The 18277-nt window shown below is 42.7% G+C and overlaps 1 pseudogene across 1 annotated transcript in view; it reads left to right on the forward strand.

Moving 5' to 3' along the window:
- The window catches only part of LOC101954973 (E3 ubiquitin-protein ligase RNF213-like), a 154011-nt pseudogene extending 144170 nt beyond the window's left edge, over positions 1–9841 (forward strand). The window contains exons 58-66 of the transcript XR_013429434.1: positions 482–617; positions 959–1042; positions 1328–1508; positions 1734–1935; positions 3080–3157; positions 3709–3903; positions 4332–4421; positions 4506–4684; positions 6666–9841. The product of XR_013429434.1 is annotated as an E3 ubiquitin-protein ligase RNF213-like (transcript). The remainder of the gene's footprint in view (positions 1–481; positions 618–958; positions 1043–1327; positions 1509–1733; positions 1936–3079; positions 3158–3708; positions 3904–4331; positions 4422–4505; positions 4685–6665) is intronic.
- Positions 9842–18277: the final 8436 nt, after the last annotated feature.

Genomic DNA, 18277 nt, shown 5'->3' on the forward strand with positions numbered 1-18277 from the left:
GTTGTTTCCTTTGCTGTGCAGAAACTTTTTAGTTTGATGTGATCCCATTTGTCATTTTGCTCTTACTTCCTTTGGTTTGGGGGTCCTATCCAGAAACCCATCACCTATGCCAATGTCTTGGAGTGTTTCCCCTGTTTTCTGCAGATAGCTTCAGAGGTCAGGTCTTACATCTGGGTCTTTGGTCATCTAGAGTTGATTCTTGTGCAAACTGAGATATGGGGTCCAGCTCAGTCCTTGAGGGAGCTTTTCATTAGAGGAGAGTGGGGACTTGATCCAGTTCATCCTACATCCCTCACCACTTGGTGAAAGGATGGGATGACCCCTTTCCCATTTGCAAGCTTCAGGGTATAATCATGTAAAACAACCCACTGACCAAACTAAACTACACAGAAAGTCCCCAGCCTGCCCTAAAATCTGTACACCCCATGTTGTTTCTCAATTAAATAGAGGAAGTATTACTGAGCTATCTTCTCTTCTCCAGGAAGCAGAACTGAGACTGGTGAAATTCTTACCTGAGATCTTGGCCTTGCAAAGGGATCTAGTAAAACAATTCCAGAATGTTCCAGAAGATGAATATTCCTGTTCCATCAGGAGTTTTATTAGCAGTCACAGTTCAGGTATGACTGCTGTCTGCTACAACCAAGATCAGGACCATCCATGTTTGGTGGTTCAAAAGGATCATTCAGGCTGGGACATGAGAGTGGGGCTCAGTTCCTAAGGTAGAGAAAGAGGCAAAGGATGCTAAATCCCAGAAATGGCCATGAGCCACTGCTGTGGCTAGAAAGCCCTCAGCCTCTCCAGCTTCTCGTACAGCCTAAAACTTGAAACTCAGGCATGCTGCTGAGTGAGGGAAGGTGCAGGGTCAGGTTCTTGGGAGCACGCCTTGTGGTTTGACCCTGGCCAGCGTGGTGGTGGGGATTGTTTCCATGGGGCTCTTACCAAGTGTTTTGTTCAACAGAGGGACTGAGGCAGCTATTCCTCAACAGGATAACCATCTTCCTGTCCACGTGGAATGCCCTGAGGCGATCACTGGAGACCAATGGTAAGTGTCCTCCTCTACGTGGCTCTGCCAGCACCCTGCTGTGTATGTGGCAACACATCCTGTTGATGGAGGAGCTGGGATACATGAACCAACCTCCAAAGTCACCCTCAGTCATCTTGAGTCTATAAATATGGAATCAGAAAGGATTTGGGGGCTCTAGAAACTTAACAGCCAGGGCCTAGATCTTTGGACGTGGCTGCCCGTGGCTTCCCTTTTCTTCCCCTGCCTCCAGACAAACGCCGGGAGAAACATCCCTTTGCTTAGTAACGACCCTGTCTTTTAAAGGTGAAATCAAGTTACCTAAAGGCTACTACAACTCTGAGTTGGATCTGGACACAGATTTTAAGGTCATTCTGCCCCGGCGTCGGGGCCTGGGCCTCTGCTCAACTGCATTAGTTAGCTACTTGATTAATCTACATAATGAAATCATCTACACGATGGAGAAGTTCTCCAAGGAAAACAACAGGTACTTTGTAAACTCACCACCCTGTCACCAAGCTGGGGTGCAGACTCTAGCCAGCAACAGCTCCTGTCCCCCAGATCCTCTCTCAGCCTTCCTCAATAAAGCCCCATATTTGCACATGGTTTTCACTTGCTTACACTATAATGCAGAAGCAGGAGCATATGCCCCAAAGCCCTAGGCCTCACACACTTGCTCTGGACACCAAGACCTGTATCTTGTTTCCCTCAGCTATTCCATGGATGTCTCAGAGGTCACTGACCTGCATGTTGTCAGTTACGAAGTGGAGCGGGACCTGATGCCTCTGATTCTCTCCAACTGCCAGTATCAAGTGGAGCAAGGTGGGGAGACCTCACAGGAATTTGACCTGGAGAAGATCCAGCGGCAGATCAGCAGCCACTTCCTCCAGGGCAAGCCCCGACTGACCCTCAAGGTAGGCTGGGCCCTCTGCAAACGATTTGCTGTAGTTATGAACAACCCTTGTGAGTTTCAAGGGGAACAGACAAGTGACACCCAGGATGTTGTCTGTGTTATCTCAATCCCACTAGTGATCTGTGGTCCCTACACCTTCTCTGGGCTGGGAGGTGACCCAGCTCTCTTCCACATTACCATCACTGTCTGCACCTGTCCCCCAGGGCAGCCTCAAGTGTCAGTGGACTGGGATTCCACTACAGTTAATGGCACCACCAAAAAGACCTCACTGCTGCCACCCCTTCAATTGCATATGCAGTCCGTGCCCAGGAACCACCACACAGACCTTCCCCATTCTCTCATCCTCTAACTGCTATGGCCTTGACTTCACTTCAGAGTACTTAGCCATCAGTCCAGCTGCCCAGTGCCAGTAGCACCACTTCATCTTAGTTTCCTGCCAGAATGCCCCTATGCGGGGAGCATCAGTGCAGGCACCCCTGGAAAGGGGCAGTCAGGAACCCCCACCCTCAGCCAGTCTGCAGCATGTGGACAGTTACATGGCCTCCACCACACTCCCTCATCTGGCACAGAGGCCCTAGCTCGACCTTCCAGGTGTCTCCAGCCCCTTCCTTCCTTGCTGCATCAAACCCTGTGAACTGCCTCCCGACTCCCTGAACACAGTGGCACTTCTATACTGTCCCTTACCGTGGCTGCACTCATCCTTACAGGTCCAGTCAGGTGTCATTATCAGATGTATTTATTCCTTCATTATAGTTAGCCTGTCAGTTGTTTGAGCCTAAAGCCATTTTTAATTCATCTTGACAGTGGCTGTCTTGTGCACAGTCTCTGCTCAGTGTTGTTGGATAGATCACAAATATGCACATTCCCATTCCTGTTCCTCCAGCGCTCTTCCTCTCTGTGGTCAGCAGATACACTATTCTACAGGGCAATATCTGCAAGGTCACTGTAGCCAGGCTAGATTTCTTGTGTTACTTGTGTTACTGTGGAACAGAATCGTCAGAACACAACAAAGTTACATGCCTTGCCCAGGAATATACTGTCCAGCTTGGTACTTCCACTGAGTCACTGTTGAAGAATACATCTGTCATCAGATGGAAGCCTCCTCTATTTTAATTTCCAAAAACTTTTTTTTCTTTCTCACTTAGGGGATACCCACACTGGTATACAGACATGATTGGAACTTCGAACATCTCTTTGTGGACATCAAGAACAAAATGCCACAGGTGGTCATAATAAACCCTCACTTGCAGGGTTGTTCCATCCACATATGTAAGGACAGTACAATCTCATCCTGGTGTCTGCTGTGAGCACCAGGCTTTCTGGCTCCCTGAGGAGCTTAGGGATCCCAGAGCTCAGAGAGGCAAGCAGGATGGCAGATCACCAAACTTTCTTGATGAGAACAGACCAACCCCTTGGGGGTTGTTTTCTCAATGACGATATCATGACCAGATATCAATATCCAGCAGCATATTAGCAGCTGCTTCAGGTGCTAAAGGTTACTCATGCTCCTTAGGTTCTGCTACCAACAAGTGGAGAGGCTCTTGTGCCTCTCCATGTCCTCATGGATCATGTGGAGGATTCAGTTAACTTGGGCTGATTTCTGTGCAAAGTCTGAAAGGCTGCGGCACTCAGCATCAGTTCAAGCACAAGCATCAGCTCTTACCATAAGTGCTGGATAGTTGGCCCTGCCTGTGTTGGCAGCTCACAGTTGGGCTCTTACCAAGTAGGAGAAGTAATAGACTGACCCAAGACTCTGTCCTGGTTTTGGTTTCAGAGCCCCCTCCCCAACTCTGCCATGGGTGCCATCAGTGGAGAGCTTCGGTCCTATAGCGATGCCTGTGAAGCACTGTCTATCATAGAGGTCACTCTGGGCTTTCTAGGCACAGCTGGTGGGGTTCCAAATATGTACCTAAATGTGTATGTCCAAGACATCCTGCGAATGAGTGACCAAACAACTTCGGTTTTAAAGGTAGGTCTTGTGTGCTTTTCAAGGAGAATCAGGATCACCTGGTCTTAGTTTCCTGTCAGAATGCCACCACACAGGAGCCTGGTGCAGGCATCTGTGGAAAAGGGTGGTCAGGAACCCCACCCCTCACCAGTCCACAGAATTTCAGTGCACACTGGGGACAGGAGAGGCAGGGACACTCAGTGCTGACCACCTAGTAGAGCAGGATGCAAAGGTGACTGAGGACATTGACTACCTACTCATTGCATGATACAGTTACAAGCTGCTGCAGGAGGCGGAGACTCTCAGATGTTTCCAAGATGAGGCAGGTAGACTTGTGGATGGAACAGAGATGGCCTCATGATGAAAATAGACAAAATTAGGGAGAAGTGCCCTTGGGTACCACTCAGAGTGAGCCTTCACTCCTACTTGGGACCCTCTTCCTTTTCCAGGCTTTAAGCAGATGTCATTTAAAACATGCTGTTGCCCTCTGGCAATTCCTCTCTGCTCATAAGTCTGAACAGCTACTGCGACTGAAGAAAGTGAGTCTGCCCTGCTTCTGCCCAGACTGAGGGTGCTGCACACTGGTCCCAGGCTTTGATGTTGTACTTTTTCATCTTTTTTAGGATCCCTTTTGGGAAATCAGTTCTAGGTACAAAGCAGACCTCAGCCCAGAAATTGCTAAGCTCCTCAGCACCTTCCTGAATCACACAGACCTAGATGCTTTCCTCATGAAGCTCCATGAGCTGATAGTGTTAAAACTAAGAAACACCCAGGCCCAGGAGAGCTTCAACCCTGAAAGGAGGTAGATGTGCACACCTAGAATGTTTGGCATCTCCCTTGACATGAATGTAGTTCCACCTTACCACAGGACCCTCTGTCTACTGTTCTCCATCACCAGAGCAACTGAGAACTTATTTCTTTGGTTTTAATCTTTTGGGGACTTCTAAAAGATAATTATGAAATCATATATGCTTATTATAACAAGTAAACCTATGTCAAAGAAGTATGCATTTTAGATTGGGTAGAGTAAGCTGCACCAATGTGTGAAATCTGAAATATCCAAAATTATGTGAATTTTACATTTGTGTCAATCTAATGGCCAAAAAATTGTGTCTTGTTTTCACACCTACTTGTGTGGCTGGGCACATTTTTAAATCTATCACCATTTGTTTATCATCCTCTGAAATAGCTCTTGGTAGCTTCTGGTTACTGCAGGGCAGTTGATCTGTTTCCTTCCTTCCTTCCTTCCTTCCTTCCTTCCTTCCTTCCTTCCTTCCTTCCTTCCTTCCTTCCTTCCTTCCCTCCCTCCCTCCCTCCCTCCCTCCCCCCCATGGTTACTTAGCTACTGAGATGCATCCCCAAGTCTTTTTATTTTTAATTTGAGATAGGACCTCACCATTGCTAAGGCTGGTATCAACTATGTGATCCTCCTACCTTAGCCTCCTGAATTGCTGGGATTGCAGGCATATACCACCACCCCTAACCAGTTTATCCCTTTTTAAAAAATATTTTTTAGTTGTAGATGGACATAATATCTTTACTTATTTATTCTTATGTGGTGTTAAGAATCAAACTCAGGGCCTCACGCATGCGAGGTAAGCATTCTATCACTGAGCCACAACTCAGCCCTTATCTCACTTTTTAAAAAATATTTAATTTTTAGTTGTAGATGGACACAATATGTTTATTTTATTTATTTATACGTGGTGCTGAGAATCAAACCCAGGTGAGTGCTCTCCTTTATATCTTTTTTAATAATTTGTAAAAGCCCTTTGTATAGAATAGATTATTTCCTTTGATCTACATGTTACAATTGATAGAAGTAAGAAGTCAATTGATAGGATTTTTTCATAAAGCCTCTGTGGGGCTGGGTGCAGTGGTGCGTGTCTGTAATCTTAGGAGCTCAGGAGGATTGAAGGTTCAAAGCCAGCTTCAGCAACTTAGCAAAGCCCTAAGCAACTCATCAAGGCCCTATCTCTAAATAAAATATTGAAAAGGGATGGAGATGTGGGCTGGGATTGTAGCTCAGTGGTGGAGCACTTGCCTATCATGTGTGGGGCACTGGGGTCGCTCCTTAGCATCACATATAAATAAACAAAATAAAGCTATTGCATTTATCTACAACTAAAAATATATTTCTTTTAAAGTGTGGGGGGTGGGGATGTGGCACAGTGGCTAAGCACCCCTGAGTTCAATCCCCAGTACTTCCCCTGCCTCCCCCAAAAAAGCTGCCATAGGGACATACTTCCTTATCACTTCCCAGGGTGCTAAGCCATACTGTTTTCTCCTGCTGCTTTTATAGTTCTACATTGCACATTTCTTTCATTAGTCAGTTCATTTTTATGTGTGGTATGAGGCAGGTATTTCACTTGACTGGCTTTCTGGATGGACAGTCAGGCTACATTTGCTGTTTCTGCCCTCAGGCCATATGGCACATGCCTGTACAATAAAGTTCCCCTTCCTAGAGAATTTGCAACCTTTGGTAAGATACAACATGAGAGGGAACACCTTCCTTTTTCTGAGTGGCAAAGCTTTGTTTCTGATGCAGCCAGACAGGCCCATCAGTGGAGTGCCTGAAATGGCCTAGATGAGCATCATCGAGGAAGCTCCACCCCCCAGAAGCCTTGAGCCTAGGACTCCAGGTCCAGCTCAAGAACTGGGCAGCTGGCTGACCTGAAGCTGACCCTCAGTATTTCTGGTCTTAGCACCCCAGTCCTGGAAAGAGTGAGAGATGATAGGCTCCTGCATGCTCTAAACACTGTCTCTTGTGCCTGATTTTGCAGCCTGAGGGACACTCTGGTGAGTTACATGGAAACCAAAGAGAGCGAAGTTCTTCCAGAAATGGAATCCCAGTTCCCAGAAGAAATACTGCTGTCCAGCTGCGTCTCTGTATGGAAAGTGGCAGTTGCACGGAAACAGGACCAGCAAGCAAAATAGGACTCTCTACTCTGTCCCTTTATATGCTGGGGACATAGCTCCCCTCCCCTCCACTGTGCCTCAGGGCAGCTGGAAAGACAGTGTTGGCATAGCACTGAATTCAAGGCCAGCATGCACTGTGCCAGCTGATGGATGTTTTTTTCTTTTTATTGATTTTTTTTTAAATACACAACAGCAGAATGTATTACAATTTTTATTACACATATAGAGCACAAATTTTCATACCTTTTTATAAAGTATGTTCACACCAATTTATGTCTATATACATGTAGTTTTGTTGCATTACAATTCTTATTATACATAATCACCACAATTTTTCATATCTCTGTTTGTATATAAAGTAGGTTGACACCCAATTCATGTCTTCATACATGTACTTTGGATAATGATGTCCATCACATTCCACCATCCTTGCTAATCCCCTTCTTCCTCCCTTCCCCTCCCTCCCCTCTGCCCTATCTAGAATTCATCTATTTGTCCCATGTTCCTCCTCTCTACCCCATTATAAGTCAGCCTTCTGATATCAGAGAAAACATTCGGCATTGTTTTTTTTGGGGGGGATTAGCTAACTTCACTTAGCATTATCTTCTCCAATGCCATCCATTTACCTGTAAATGCCATGATTTTATTCTCTTTTATTGCTGAGTAAAATTCCATTGTGTATATATGCCACATTATTTTTATCCATTCATCCACTGAAGGGTATCTAGGTTGACTCCACAGTTTAGCTATTGTGAATTGAATTGCTATAAACATTGATGTGGCTGTGTCCCTGTAGTATGCTATTTTTAAGTCCTTTGGGTATAGACTGAGGAGAGGGATAGCTAGGTCAAATGGGGGTTCCATTCCAAGTTTTCCAAGGAATCTCCACACTGCTTTCCATATTGGCTGCACCAATTTGCAGTTCCACCAACAATTTATGAGTGTACCTTTTTCCCCACATCCTCACCAACACTTATTGTTATTTGTCTTCATAATAGTTGCCATTCCGACTGGAGTGAGATGATATCCTGGAGTAATTTTGATTTGCATTTCTCTGATTGCTAGAGATGATGAGCATTTTTTCATGTATATATTGATTGATTGTATATCCTCTTCCGAGAAGTATCTGTTCAGGTCCTTGGCCCATTTGTTGATTAGGTTATTTGTTTTTTGGGTGCTTAGCTTTTTGAGTTCTTTATATATCCTAGAGAATAGTGCTATATCTAATGTATGAGGGGTAAAAATTTGCTCCCAGAATGTAGGCTCTCTGTTCACCTCACAGATTGTTGCTTTTGCTGAGAAGAATTTTTTTTAGTTTGATTCCATCCTATTTATTGATTCTTGGTTTTAATTCTTGTGCTATAGGAGTCTTATTAAGGAAGTTGGGCCCTAATCCCAAATGATGAAGATTAGGGCCTACTTTCTCTTCAATTAGACACAGAGTCTCTGGTTTAATTCCTAGGTCCTTGATCCACTTTGAGTTAAGTTTTGTGCATGGTGAGAGATAGGGGTTTAATTTCATTTTGTTGCAAATGGATTTCCAGTTTTCCCAGCACCATTTGTTGAAGAGGCTATCTTTTCTCCAGTGCATGTTTTTGGTACCTCTGTCTAATATAAGATAATTGTAATTTTGGGGTTAATTTCTGTGTCCTCTATTCTGTACCATTGTACTACCAGTCTATTTTGGTGCCAGTACCATGCTGTTTTGTTACTATTGCCCTGTAGTATAGTTTAAGTTCTGGTATAGTGATGCCACCTGCTTCACTCTTCCTGCTAAGGATTGCTTTAGCTATTCTGGGTCTCTTATTTTTCCAGATGAATTTCATGATTTATTTTTCTATTTCTATTAGGAATTCCATTGTGATTTTGTTCAAAATTGCATTAAATCTGTATAGTGCTTTTGGTAGTATGGTCATTTTGATAATATTAATTCTGCCTATCCAAGAACGAGGTAGATCTTTCTAAGGTCTTCTTTGATTTCTCTCTTTAGGGTTCTGTAGTTTTCTTTGTATAGATCTTTCACCTCTTTCGTTAAGTTGATTCCCAAATATATTATTTTTTTTTGAGGTTATTGTGAATGGGGTAGTTTTCCTCATTTCCTTCTCAGAAGTATTGTCAGTGATATACAGAAATGCCTTTGATTTATGAATGTTGATTTTATATCCTGCTACTTTGCTGAATTCATTTACTAGTTCTAAAAGTTTTCTGATGGAGTTTTTTGGGCCTTCTAGGTATAGAATCATATAATCAGTAAATAGTGCTAGTTTAAGTTCTTCTTTTCCTATACATATCCCTTTGATTTCTTTCATCTAATTGCTCTGGCCAGTGTTTCAAGAACTATGTTGAATAGAAGTGGTGAAAGAGGGCATCTCTGTCTTGTTCCAGTTTTTAGAGGGAATGCCTTCAATTTTTCTCCATTTAGAATGATATTGTTCTGAGGCTTAGCGTAGATAGCCTTTACGATGTTGAGATATATTCCTGTTATCCCTAGATTTTCTAGTATGTTGAATATAAAGGAGTGCTATATTTTGTCAAATGCTTTTTCTCATCTATAGAGATGATCACATGCTTCTTATCTTTAAGTCTATTGATGTGGTGAATTACATTTATTGATTTCCATATGTTGAGCCATTTGATGATGGTGCACAATCTTTTTGATGTTTTTCTATTCGATTTGTCAGGATTTTATTGAGAATTTTTGTATCTATGTTCATTAGAGATATTGGTCTGAAGTTTTTATTCTTTGATGTGTCTTTGCCTGGTTTTAAGACCAGGATGATATTGGCCTCATAGATTGAGTTTGGAATTACTGCCTCTTTTTCTCTTTCCTGGAATAAATTGAAGAGTACTTGTATTGGTTTTTCTTTAAAGATCTTGTAGAATTTGGCTGTGTATCCATCTGGTCCTGGACTTTTCTTGGTTGGTAAGCTTTTTAATGGTTTCTTCTATGTTCTCACTTGATATTGGTCTGTTTAAATTGTGTATATCTTCCTGACTCAATCTAGGCAAATTGTATGACTTAATAAATTTGTCAATGTCTTCAATGTCTTCTGTCTTATTGGAGTATAAGATTTCAAAATAATTTCTAATTATCCTCTGTATTTCTGTAGTGTCTGTTGTGATATTAACTTTTTCATCATGTATACTGATAATTTTTGTTCTCTCTTTCCTTCTCTTCATTAGAGTGGCTAAGAGTCTGTCAATTTTATTTATTTTTTCAAAGAACCAACTTTTTGTTTTGTCAATTTTTTCAATTTTTTCTTTTGTTTCAATTTTATTGATTTCAGCTCTAATTTTAATTATTTCTTGCCTTCTACTGCTTTTGCTGCTGGTTTGTTCTTCTTTTTCTAGGGCTTTGAGATGAAGTGTGAGGTCATTTATTTGTTGACATTTTCTTCTTTTAAGGAATGAACTCCATGCAATGAATTTTCCTCTGAGTACTGCTTTCACAGTGTCCCAGAGATTTCTATATGTTGTGTCTATGTTCTCATTTACTTCTAGGAATTTTTTAATCTCCTCCTTGATGTCTTCTGTGATCCATTGTTCACTCAGTATCATATTGTTTAGTTTTCCAGGTGATGGAGAAATTTTTATGTTTTATTTTGTCATTTGATTTACAATTTCATTCCATTATGATCTGATAAAATGCATGGTAGTATCTCTACTTTTTTGTATTTGCTGAGAGTTGCTTTTTGGCATAGGATATCATCTATTTTAGAGAAGGATCCATGTGCTACTGAGAAAAAAGTGTATCTGCTTGATGCAGGTTGAAGTATTCTATATATGTCAGTTAAGTGTAAGTTATTAATTGTGTTATTATTGAGTTCTGTAGTTTCTTTATTCAACTTTTGTTTGGAAGATATATCTAGTGGCTAGAGAGGTATGTTAAAGTCACCCAAGTTTATTGTTTCATGGTCAATTTGACTCTTGAACTTGAGAAGAGTTTGTTTGATGAACATAGTTTCACCATTGTTTGGGACATATGTATTTATGATTGTTATGTCTTATTGGTGTATGCTTCCCTTGAGCAGTTTGTAATGTCCATCTTTATCCTTTTTGATTAACCTTGGCTTGAAGTCTACTTTATTTTATATGAGTATGGAAACCCCTGCTTGCTTTCACAGTCTATGTGAGTGGTATGATTATTTGGAACCTTTCAACTTTAGTCTGTGTATGTCTTTTCCTATCACATGAGTCTCCTGGAGGCAGCATATTGTTGGATCTTTTTTTTTTTAATCCAATTTGCTAGCCTTTCTTTTGATTGGTGAGTTTAAGCCATTAACATTTAGGGTTACTATTGAGACATGGTTTGTATTTCCAGCCATATTTGTTTATTTTGTTAATAACTTGAATTAGTTTTCTTCTTTGATTAGTTTTTCCTTTACTGTACTACCTCCCTCTGATGATTTTCATTACTGTTTTGCATTTCCTCTTCATGAAATGTTTTGCCAAGGATGTTTTTTAGTGCCGGTTTTCTAGCTATAAATTCTTTTATTTTTTGTTTATTGTGGAAGGTTTTTATTTCATCTTCAAATATAAAGTTTAATTTTGCTGGATACAAGATTCTTGGTTGGCATCCATTATCTTTCAGAGCTTGATATATGTTGTTCCAGGATCTTCTAGCTTTTAGGGTCTGTGTTGAAAAATCTACCATTATCTTAATTGGTTTTCCCTTATATGCAATCTGATTCCTTTCTCTTTTGGCTTTTAAAATTCTCTCCTTATTCTGTATGTTGGGCATTTTCATTATAATGTGCCTTGGTAAGGGTCTGTTGTGATTTTGTACATCTGGCATCCTGTAGGCTTTTTTAATTTGCATTTTCAATTCATTCTTCATGTTTGGAAAGTTTTCTGATATTATTTCATTGAATAGATTGTTCATTCCTTTGGTTTTGATCTCTATGCCTTTCTGTTTCCCGATAACTCTTAAATTTGCTCTTTTTTATGCTAGCCCATATTTCTTGAATGTTCTACTCTTGGTTTCTTATCATTTTCGCTGTGTGGTCTACTTTCTTTTCAAGATTATTTATTTAATCTTCATTGTCTGATGTCCTATCTTCTATGTGGGCTACTCTATTGGTGTTGCTTTCATTTGAGTTTTTAATTTGGTTTATTATTTCTTTAATTTCAAAGATTTTTTGTATAACCTCTGTCTCCTTGTTGAGGTGATCTTTTGCTTCTTAGATTTGTTTATGTAGCTTATTGTCAAAGTGATATTTCACTGCCTGTAATTGTTCTCTTACATCTTCTTTGAGATCCCAAAACATTTTAACCATGTATATCCTGAAATCTTTCTCTGTCATTTTTTCTGCTATAGCTACCATTTCTTCTAATGTTGTATTTTCTTGATTTGTTGGTGGTACTTTTTTCCCTTGTCTTTTCATGTTGCTCATGTGTCTTCCTTTCCAACTCTGTGGATCTAGTATGTTATTGTTTTTACTCTATAGATTTGTAGTGTTCTTATAGGGTTCCAAGATCTCTCTTTTGTGGGTAAGGCAATGTTAACAGATCCCAATATCAACAATACATCACCTGCTAAATGGCTATAGGATCTGATAGCCACACCCACCACAAAATTGTGACGAAGGTTTTCCAAGATGGAGATAGTCTGTTTCCAGCACTGCTGATGTGGGGGGAGCTGGGTAATGGCCTTGTGCTGTGGATAGCTAGCAGTCATGTGACCTGTGTGGAAGCAGTGCATAGTCTATAGTTCTATAGAGGTTCTGATAGATTATTCTGCTAAGCCGCTTCTGAGCTGTGCATGGGCTAGAACTTCAGGCTTTGAGTCCGGAGACTTACTTGAGCCCAAAGGCTCTGATTTCTGCATGGATGGTCACAGTGCTGATCGATGGATTTTTTGAGAGCCACGCTGTTTCTGGAACACATGCAGATTCCAGAACTTTCATGTTAAGTTATGAATATTAAGGAATGAGAAGATCAGTTACTTGAAATTAGTAATCAACCACCTTCCTATTCATTCAAGGAGCAACAGAAATGAAGAGTCACAATAGGGGTCACTCCCAGCAATGACCTCTGTCAGGCCTGAAGCCTCTTTCTTGTGCTTCCTCACATTGCCACACAGAGGCAGAATGCAGGGTTGTTAGTCTCTTTTCTTCCCTATTCTATTATGCACACACAGAGAAGAGAATCTTAAGTTCTGAGTACTTTGCTCTTATTTCTTGGGTTTCAAGATGTGAAAAAAGCACCACACTCTGTCTTCTCACTAATATGAGGAAAGCCAGGGCATCTGCACATGCCTTAAGGCCACCATAACAAAAGCCAACCCAGACCCCACTGTAAGTCACTGCCAGATTCCAAAGCATCAGAGCCAACAACTCTGTGAAGAGCACAGGACTTGGGATACTGCTAAGGTTTTTGTTCCCCTGTGAATAAACTGAAGTAGACTAACAGCCAAAGCACCTTGCAGTTCTCATATTTTGAGATTCTAAATGAAAATTTTCAATGTTAGCTTGGATCAGAGGTAGGCTTTTTGAGATGCCATGAGGAGTAAGCACTGGGTATGTGCATTCTTGGTCCTTTCTTTGATTCTCAACCATGCCATAAACCACTGAGCCTCCAAGCAAGTACAAAACCAGTTCCATTTCTGAAAAAGGGAAAATAACTTGCCTTGATCATATGCAGTGTTTTTCATTGTAAGTTTTTTTCTTTTTTTGAAACCCACTTTGATATCCTGGACCTCCAGATAAATTCCTGTTTCTCACAGCTCAGCATCCATTTGCATTGAGATCAGGACAGCAGCCATCTGCACAATTGAGGCCCATGTGTTTCATTTACATTCCAGATAAATTAGGGACCCAATCAATTTGAAATCTGGCCTGTGTACTTTTGAACTACAGAAATATAAAACTAGGGCAAAGGGCACAGCTCAGTTGTAGAGTGCTTGCCTCACAAGGCCATAGGTTCAACCTATAGCACTGAAAAAAAAATGTGGCCTGGCACAGGACCTGTGCACACCTCCAAAGGCAGGTGCAGAAGAAACAATGCACTCTATTTCCATGAATGGTTCTCACAGTGTCTGATGAAAGAAGTGCAGTGACAGACCTCAGGTTGTAGCTCCTTTCACAGAACATGTGCTTGCATTTAGTGAGTTGTGATGAACATTCTAGACTATGCAGAACCCTACCCCCTCCTACTAGAAGCCTGACATGTAGGAGCAGGAGTACTTTGGCCTTAGATGCCTGGCAGTGGGAGTGCACCTTGCCAGGACCAGCAGTGGCACTCAACCCCAATCTGTTCCTCATTGCCACACCTTCATAGGTGGAATCTGGTGTCAAGTAAATCCTTGGTGTGAAGACTTTTTTCCTCCCTTTGGCCTGAGCATTTTTTCCTCACTGTTATGAATTGTTTTTAAATAAGATGTTTTACTTTGTATGCTATGCTTTCAAAGCTTTAACTATCATATTTAGCATGATTTATACAAAAATACACTGGGTAGCATAGGTAAATTTCATTATACTTTTAATGTTATTTTGATAAAATTCAGTTCTGCTGCTAAAGGATTCCTCTCTGGGGGCCATGCTACTGTGTATGGCATGTAGACTTCAGTTAGGATATGAGAACAGATGTGGGTTTTTGTGGAAATATCCTTGCAGAAGTATTCATGAAGTAGATGGTTCAGAAATGAAGAGTACAATCTAGAATGTGAGATGGTAAACTTTCACTTGACAGAACAACAGCAGAACAACTTGTCCACAGTAGAAAAAGCTTAAGACTCAGCCATGGGAGGGGTATCTTCTGCTTAAAGGTACATCACTGAAACAGCAAAGCCCCAGCTACCAAGGAGTAAGAATGAACTCAGGGAGTCAGGCTGTAGGATGGAGAAGACTTCCTGGTAACAAGAAATAAAGGCAATGAAAGAAATAGAACTTCAAGTCATTGCCCTCAAGCCCTTTCCATCTTTAATACTTAGGAGATTTTGCCACTTGTTAAGGGAGACAGTCATGGGATCCTTCAGCTGTTCCTAGATGTTAAGACAATTTTGACTTAAAAAACAAACTTCCACTGATGAGCACTGTGAGCAAAACATCAGTTTAAAAGGCCCAGCCAAACTTGCCCAAATTCTGGCATGCCTGCTTGCCCCAGTGTGCACATGGAAAGCATCGCTGATGTGATGCCAGAAGCACCGAGTGAGGATGCCGTGTCAAAGTACATGCAGAGTGCTCCATGGGACATAAGCCTGAGGCCTGGAACTGGGCACCAGTGGTTCAAGCAGCAATTGGCACTCGCATTGTGTTCTGCAATGTTCTGACCCGTTCAAGTTCACTAAACATATGTTCAAGCATTCAGAATCCTGGGATTTCTAGTTGGAAAAACAAGCACGAGTGCTTTCTCCTAAGAGAAAATGCTAGCAAAACTCATACCTTCCCTGTAGGGACATGGAGCCTGCTTCCTTCTCAGCTGGTGGAGTGCTTCAGAGAGCCAACTGGGGAGGGCCCTGTGATGCAACAACCTTCTCTGCTCTTGAGGCTGCTTTTGTTTGGGGGCTCCAGAGTCTGCAGTGTGCTGTCTTTCCCTTCACATGGCCCCGCCAAGGTAAGTATTCCTTCCCTATCACTACCTGTACCCCAAGACACCATGAAACCTTATCCCTGAGGACAGCTACTTCCTCAGAACCCTAACTTTAACACAACCAGGCTGATACAACTCAGCCCAGATGGACCTAACCATAGTCAGGTCTTGGCTCTCTTGTTTGCCAGCTTGGAAAAGACACTTGATTCTTTTTAGCCTCCATTTTCTCACATACTAAATGCCTCCCAGTTCTGTGGAGAGAAATTAGAGTAGGTAAAGAGCAGCACAGTGCCTGGCATGGGGCGGGGTGCTCAAGAAATGGGACACGCCCTCTCCCCAAAGAGAACTTGCCCTACTTTCAAGGCACTGTTGGTTGTTGGTGCTATAGGAAGACTTTCCCAAACCTGAAACTAGATAGTCCAGTCTAACGCAGTGTTCTTTATCATCCTGTCCTTTTGAAATCTGTATTCAGACTACATGACTTACGCATATATCTTTCTGACTTCTCAAAATATTAAATTACTATGACTTAAATTGCAATACTTTAGTCTCACTGGCTGCCTTTCAGTGACTCACAAAATCAGCCTCTTTCCTATCTCAGGACCTGCTGTTCCCTCTGCTGTCTCAAACTCACCCTTCAGGTAGCCTCTAAATATCACCTCTACATAAGGCCCTTCCCAACCCAAAGCCAGCTCAGGGATATTATTTTCAGTCAGCACTAGTTGCAGCAGCACTATTATTTATTTTTTAGTTGTAGTTGGATGCCATACCTTTATTTATTTATCTATTTATTTATTTAATTTATGTGGTGCTGAGGATCGAACCCAGGGCTTCATACATGCTAGACAAATGCTTTGCTGCTGAGCCATAACCCCAGCCCGCTGCAGCTGCACTATTTATTCACCCCTCTCTCTGTCCCTGGCGAAACAATGTGAGGAATCTGCTACTCCAGATCCTAGCACAGCGCCAGGCACAGAGAGCACCGAGTAAATAAATGCCCATTACATTGAGAGGCAACACTGATCTGGACGTCCAAGACTCCTACTGCACATAAGTTCTTGCTTGCTGGGTGGAGCCTTTCAGCCTGCAAGACTCTGCTGGGAAATGAGGTTCTGCAGTGCCTTGCTGCAGGGCTTAGGAGTGCGACCCAAGCCGAACTTAGGCAGGGGCCATGGGAGGTGAGGGGCGGGGAGTCGGGGAGGAACGGGGCTGTATGACCCCTTGCAAGCCTGGTGGCCCTCCTGCCCCACTGTTGGCAGGGGCAGGCCCGGTCCTAGGCGTATGGGAGGGCGCTACTCCAGTGCGCGACAGGGAACATGGTCCACGCTGGGCCCGGGCGTGGCTGATGTCGTCCTTCCAGGGTGCAAACCTCCTGGTGGACCCTGACACTGAGGCATCCCAGCAGGACCCGCCTTCTCCTGGAGCTTGAGGTGTCCTTCGTGAAAGGGGGCAGTGTCAGCACCTGTGCCTCCTTGATGGTTCAGCTTCCCAGAGCCCGAGGTAACCCGTAGGGACAGGTAGGGGCTGAAGACCTGGAGCAAAGTAGTAGAATTTTCTCTTTCCTTTTCTCCTTCTTTGCAGTTCTGGTGTGCGAACCCAGGACCTGGCTCAGTGCTGGGCAAGCGCTCTACTACTAAACCACAACCCCAGCATGCCTTTCCTAGAATTTCATTAACAAGTGAGAAGTGTTTGAAGGGGGATAAAATAAAAATATAAAGAGAATTCTATGACTGCTAAGAACCAAGTCTGATGTTTACCTCCAAGTATGATTGTCAGCTTTGGAATCTCGTAGTCTCAGTGACAGGCAGCACACACCCAGAGTTGCCCCAGCTGGAAATCTCTGTCCCTTCCTGGATTCTCTCCTTCCCCTCACATTCTGTCTGATGTCAGCTCAATATTTTCAGCTTTTTCAGTCTTGCTGGAATCTGCCTTCTTGTCTGCTTTCCTTTGGCCCCTTTCCTGTTTGTGTCACCATCTCTGTTTCTGTAGGTTACTAAGCCAGCTGAATTGTCATGGGTTCCCCATCCCAAGTCTTTATTCTTGGTGCCCAGGGTTAGGACAGTGATTGCCTGAAAAAAAATAAAAGTGAGATCATGTCACCATAAGTCCTCTTTACAGTACTTCAGTGTCCTTTTTGTGACCTAAAGGCAATTCAAGTTCACTTATTGACAGTAGCTTGAAGGCCCTTTGTGATCTGTTCTCTGCTTGGTATGACCCTGTAGGCTGGACTCCCACCACAACTATCCTTCCCACACCCCACTCCCCACAGCCATATCCCGTTCAGATCAGCTTTGATTCCCTCATACACCATGCTGTGCCTGGCCAGCTCCCACTTCTCTCTTAGGACCCAGTTTAGACTTGCTTCTTCTAGTGAGCCTCCTCATCCAACAAGTCCAGGAGTGGCCCCCTTCACCCTTGTCTTGGTCCATTTGGGCTACTATAGCAGAATGCCTCAGACCAGGTGCCTTATAAACAGTTCTGGAGGCTGGAAGTCCCAGGGTCCTACTATACATACATTCTCTAGAACCCTATACCTCCCCCACCTCCGTTTTTGTTATTGAATCCTCAAGATCTCTTGGTGATAGCTCCTAAATCACAATTTCTACTCCTCTTCTGAGGCTGGGTTGGCAACTGAACACACCCAAGAGAACTGACTTCTCTGTTAGCCTAGAGGGTTGGGATTTATCTCTTGGCCATTTTATCAGTAACATGGTAAGAATCTTACCTGAAAATAACCCAAAATGCGGAGGGTCCACTCTATTGGTAGACAAGAGAAAGTGATTCTTAGTGAACCCAAGCAAGTTGGGCTGCTGAAATCTACAGATGATTTTCCACAGGGACATAAGGGGCATCCTGTGTCCCCATAGGTTGATGGTGGTTGCTTAAATTATAATTGCTCCACACAAGCTCCAAAAACTAGTGAGCAAGAAAGGAAAGCCCCCTCTCA

Source organism: Ictidomys tridecemlineatus, chromosome 13 (assembly GCF_052094955.1).
Source record: "Ictidomys tridecemlineatus isolate mIctTri1 chromosome 13, mIctTri1.hap1, whole genome shotgun sequence".
In the NCBI taxonomy this organism is placed as follows: Eukaryota; Metazoa; Chordata; class Mammalia; order Rodentia; family Sciuridae; genus Ictidomys; species Ictidomys tridecemlineatus.